This window comes from Narcine bancroftii, chromosome 1 (genome assembly GCF_036971445.1).
Source record: "Narcine bancroftii isolate sNarBan1 chromosome 1, sNarBan1.hap1, whole genome shotgun sequence".
In the NCBI taxonomy this organism is placed as follows: domain Eukaryota; kingdom Metazoa; phylum Chordata; class Chondrichthyes; order Torpediniformes; family Narcinidae; genus Narcine; species Narcine bancroftii.
The window spans coordinates 422,631,297-422,637,296 of NC_091469.1; the positions used below are offsets into that span (position 1 = coordinate 422,631,297).

Genomic DNA, 6,000 nt, shown 5'->3' on the forward strand with positions numbered 1-6,000 from the left:
TGCTTAAAATTTGACTGTGGAAAACATCCTTACAAATTTCTGCAAACAATTTAAGGTCTATTCAAAGGCATCTGTATCTGAACAGGAACTTTTTTTATATATATTTTGTATTTCTGAAGAAATGTTACTTATCTCCAAGGATTCTAGACAAAAGTTTTGATCATTTTAATCTTGCTATTCTACAATAATATTTAACCTGAATGTTAATTATAATTTTAAAAACCACAGATAATGATAATTCTTCAAACCTTTCTAATTACTTTATGCTCTTGTTTTATTGACATTTAAGTTGTTAGTTGTAATTCTGAAAAGCATTTTGTAATGAGGAGCATCGTGTCAACACAAATGCAAGGTGACAAATGTTCCAGGTCCACGATTCGGTGAATGTTGAGATAACCAAGGACTAAACAGCAGTTTTATAACTCGGATCATCCCAGAACAATAATTATAAAAGCAAAGCAAAAATAATTGCCCCATAATAGCTTCAAGACAGATCTAACTATTGTGAAGTCAAGATCATGTAATGTATGAACTGACAAAAAGACAGTGGACAGATTAACACAGGATTCTACCTGCCAGGAAGGTGTTTGGAAAGGAGAACTCGATGATGCATGAGTCTGTGTTCTATAGGTTAAAATAAATACAGTACCTTGGACTTGAAGTCTTGATTTCAGCCCTACTTTTTTAGGCTCTTAGTTTCTTTATTCTCCATCAAAGCAGTAAGCACTCAAGGTAAGTATTGCAATGACACTCATATCATCTTGAAGGAAATGAAATGTTTTTTTTAATGCTATTGTGACTTGTATAGTACAGAGCTAGTAGCTTCACAGTCAAACTCTACTAAAATTATGATAATATTTTGTGTATACAAGAAACATACAGTAGAAAACATTTGTATGCCATCTTTTGCATTTTGATTACTAAGTATTTGTTAATATCAAAAAGTGGACAGTTTGTAAAAAAATTACTCCAAAATTAATAATAAATTTTAAAAATATAGTTCATTATCAAAGCAAATATTTAAAAAATTATATGTTTAGAATATAAAGAAAACATGCAAAAACTGCAATTAGTTTCTTAAGCAAAAGCAAGTCAAGGATTGCTAAAAATTAAAGTTGAACTTCAACTTGTTAGTAATTTTAGTTTAAAAAAAATCAGTCTGACTGACAACATTTTACCAGAAACTGGAGGAGAAATTACATCAGGATCCACCCAAAATAATGTCCAATTATTTTGATTAAGCAGTGAAAATACCACTAGCAAAGTAAAAATTTAGTATTTACAAGTGAATTATTTGTTGAATGTGATTTTGTATTAAGGCTACAAAGGAAGAAAAAGAGAGCAATGGCAGCAAATGAATGTCAGAAATCAGCATTTACAATGATACTTTTTATTGTATTTTCAAAACCATGTGGGCAGCCAGGGAGAGATATATGAAAATAACATTCTCTCCGCAGAGTTCCTAATCCTGGGGTAAGGATCACTCAAGTCACTATTTGTTACATTATTAACATGTTGGAGAAGATTTTATTTTTTTTTATTTCTGAATATGAAAAATGTTCAGAATGTGTTTGAAGTTTTGTTAGAAATCTTCAGAAGACAATTCAAATGTTGTTAAAATACCAATAAGCATTATCTATTCCGTGGATTTGTCCTATCAGTTTCAATTCACTTCTGATGTCAAAATGTAATCAATTTGATCATACAAAATTTGACTGAAGTGGAAGATTACTGAAATTAAGTTTTCCTCTAATTTCTCCTTGATCTTCTGCAAAGCTTTGTGAATATTACAAAGGATGTCTGAAGCCATGCTTCTATGTTAATACCAAAAGGACTGTAAAACTAAATTGGAATGTGAGTAGATTTTCTGACTGCTATATTGACTTCTGTTCATGCTGGAGATTGTGCAAAAGAATGTAGCATATCTGCAAAGTTACTGAAATGTATTATTTTATTACAGACAGAAAAAAAAAATCTGTTGAATGCATGTTCAGAAGGTTTATTCTGTCAGCATTGCAACAAGTATGGTTTAGTTGTTTTGGAAATCACTGTATACAGCTCTTAATAATGGGGGACTTCCAATCAGCTTCTAATGAAATAAAAAAATGCCTACATGCATATTTTGAATTTTATATTTCCCAGTTTGAAAGCTTACAGATGGTGACAACTAGTAAGTGATTAATTGTGTGATAAAATAGATCCATCATATATAAATAGTTATAATAATGCATACCTCCCATAAATTATGATTATATTCTCTATGTCAACATATTTGAGTTCAATTTTTCATCTTGAGTTTATTTAACTCCATTTGGTTATAAAAATTGTTCCTTTTTTCTAAGCATAAACCACACTTCCATGATTGTTTAGGCATGTGTATTCATACAGACTTTACAAAAGCATCCAACATTATGGAAATGATGGTTAATAGAGTTCATAGCATAATAATAAAAAAAAACATAAAGCTGTGCTGACATTGTTATCCAAGCTGCTGAGAAGCTACGATTTTGATCTGCTTAGTAACTGTGATCAACAAAAATCATGATGACTTTTTTATTTCCAGGGCATGGGTCAATTTTGCCTAAACACACACTTATGACCTATATATGCACCATTACTCATTTCTGACTTAATGGTCTGAAAATAGGAGCATGTCACTGCATCTTGAAACAAGGAATCAATAAGCAGAATTCCACCAACATGTTTCAATCTATATATTATCTTCTTATTCCCCCTGATAGTTCTTCTATTGCTACCTCCCACCATTAGTTTTCCCTGACAGTCAGAAGGGAGGGGCAGTGCAAGGCAATGGGAGGCGCCTTTCTACTGGTCACAAACATTAGTTCCTCCATTCCAAAATGAATCAATCATTGCTACCAGGTACGCCACCCTGTGGCTCGGCTTTCAAATGAATTTAGTCAAGATTGGGATTGAAATATCAGAAATATTTTCAGTACCTCTGACATATCCGAGTATACCGAACCAATTTCTGAATTGATGTTCATTTCACCACTTAGTGAAAAAAAATCTAATTTTGCTTTTCACATTGAGGCTTATAGAGTAAAAATTGTGTTTTTTAATAGCGAAATCAGTTTTACTCTCTCATTTTAGTTGTGTTATGCTGTGGGTCATCCTTTGGCAGAACAAAAAAAATTAATCACCTCAGAGAAATTGATCCATAAAGCATTAATTTTCATTATATTATACAAATTGACAATTATTCAAATACAAACAAAATTAACTCTAGACAATTGTCCTGAGAAATCTCTGTTTATAATCTAATGTTTTCTTGTGCATTCAAAGATCTAATTAATTAGCATGACCTCAGTGCAGAAGCTGGGTTGAAATTGAATATGATTTCATCTCTTTCAAAATGATGTGTTCTTATTCTGCAAACTGTAACCCTATCTGTCACTTTTTCAAGTCTGCCAAACTGAATAGATCTGGGGATTTTACTAACTACTTATGAATCAGAGCAACTAAGGTTGTCAAAGCAATATCTAGTTCATGTTTCCTCAACCCACTGAAAACTCTCTGTCAGGTAAATAGACATCCACAAACAGGAAGTCTGTAAAGTCATAATAATGCTTTCTCTTGTATTGATGTGAATTCATACATATTGGGTTAATTTGCAAAAAGAAAGATTAAAATGCAGAATGCAGGGAAGGCAAACTTAAAATTCACCATTCAGCTGTGAACCAATTTTGATGAGAGCAGGTCAAAATATGATGGCAGTGGAACAAACGGGTCTGATTGATTGAAACATCCTTTGCATCATATCTCCATTAGCAGAACTGCAAAAAGGGAAACTTTCACTAAACATTACTCTTTGAAATTATTACTGCAGATTTAGTCATTCAAGCAATTAAATATTCATACAGTCCAAACAACAATTAATTACAGTGAAGATTAAGTTGGCCAAAATATATAGATGAAAGGAAGGACTAAATAGAAAAGTTCCTCCCTGAACAAATTTCCATGCTCTAGTCCTATTTCCTTGCTTTTAGCACTACCTGGGAAATGTAATTTCAGATTTTATATGGCCCCACTATTGAAGTAAGGAAAACTAATATTACTCAAAGGGGTCTGAATAAAGTAAGAGAGTTGATTTTCCACTGCTATCATATACATCTGGTGCTATAGTGCACAAAAGTTTATTAAAGCCACATGGAGTTCCACGTTGTTATATATCCTTAATAAGTTTGGCTATGATTTTCAAAGATAAACTAGCTTTGTACCTTCAACTGAATTGAACCGCTGCAGAATTCATACCCCCTGTGTAGCATGCACCAGGGACTTCTATCACCAAGGACGACAAACAGAGCCATGGGAACAGCCTTCCCTCCAATTCACAACATTCTGACTCAGAAATAAACTGTCAGTCCTTCATTATCACTGTGTTTTGGAACTCCTGATCCAACAGCACTGCAGGAGTGCCTTCTGCAGATAGACTGCTGCAATCAAAAAAAAATTGAAAAGAAAAAGATGAAATGAAAGCATGTGGGCTAGCCCCCAAAGCACTTACATTTGTGTTTTCCACATGCTTATATGCTGGTATTGAGTCATTAACTCCCACATCAGACACTGGCCGAGGGCAGACGCAGGCACAGGCATGAAGCTCAGCTGAAAACATTGGTTGAAGATGGCTTTTTATATTGGTAAATTCTGATCAAAATTGGCTGAACCAGTCCAAAATATGTGGGTTAGGCCCAAATTCATTAGCACAGAAGTATTTATAGATGTAATAAAATGTTTTCACATCAATATATTACTAAGAAACTGATCAGTGTACATCAATAAGAACTCAAATTCAGTTAATTGATTAAATTAAGTTCTGGAAACTAAACAAAAAACTGTTTCTGGAAATGATGACAGAAAGCTACCAAATAGTAGAAAATGCCCATGTGTTTCAATTGAGAGGTAAATCTGACATCTTTTACCAGTATGACCATAATGTCATACAGACACTTAACATTCCTCTGGAACAGTAAGCCACTTAGTTCAAGGGATGAACATTTAATACTGGACCTGACAGATCCAACCAAATCCTGTGAAATGTTAGAAAGCAGATAAATTGAATATCAACAAATGTAAATAGTGAAATGGAATTGAGAAAGAAAAAAGGAATATGTGTGCACAGAGATGGCACCAAGGTTAGAAAAAGGAAAGTACTGAAACGATTATTAACTTATGGTTGAAACTATCCATGTAGTGCAATATCCCATTATCAAGTTATCATTAATTTAACAATGTGGATGCATCTCATGACCAGATTAACTGGTTACTAAAATATTATACGGAGGGCAGATTTGGATTTCCACGGTGGATTATCCACTGTGAATGTGGCATTTTTAAGAATCCGAATCAGAATTTATTATCATGAACAAATCATGAAATTCATGGTTTGTGGCAGCATCAAAGTGCAAATATTCATATTATAATCATCTTACATCATTACTATAAAAATAAAATAGTAGGGGTCGAAAAGTAAGGCAATGACTTTAGTTCATTGATCATTCAGGAATCTGATGGCAGTGGGGAAGAAGCTGTCATTGTGCCACTGAGTGCTCATCTTTAGGCTCCTGTATCTTTTTCCTGATGGTAGCAGAAATGAAGAGAGCATGGCCTGGGTGGTGGGAGTCTTTGAGGATAGAGGCTGCTTTTTTTAAGACATCACCTCATGTCAATGTCCTGGATGGAGTGAGGTCTGGAGCCTGTGATATCACAGGCCAAGTTAACAACCCTCTGAAGTTTATTCTTTTTCTGAGAGTTGGTGCCTCTATAACAGACAGTGATGCAACTGTCTGAGACAGAATGCTCTTCACAGTACACCTGTAGAAGTTTTCAAGAGTTTTCGGTGACATACCGAATCTCCTCAGACACCTCACAAAGTATAGAAGCTTGTGAGCCTTCTTTGTGATGCAACAACTTGGAAACTCCAGAACAGATCCTTGTCCCTTTTGGAGGATTTATTTTGATCTTTGTATCGGGAAGGTTGCT

General features: G+C 34.0%; 1 long non-coding RNA gene across 1 annotated transcript in view; it reads right to left on the reverse strand.

The window, feature by feature from the left end:
- LOC138753418 (uncharacterized) overlaps positions 1-4,303 on the reverse strand; it is a 41,564-nt gene extending 37,261 nt beyond the window's left edge. Inside the window, exons 1-2 of the long non-coding RNA XR_011351155.1 lie at positions 4,239-4,303; positions 650-760 (exon numbers count right to left, since the gene is read on the reverse strand). This is a non-coding gene — a long non-coding RNA (uncharacterized lncRNA). The remainder of the gene's footprint in view (positions 1-649; positions 761-4,238) is intronic.
- Between the last annotated feature and the right edge of the window lie 1,697 nt (positions 4,304-6,000).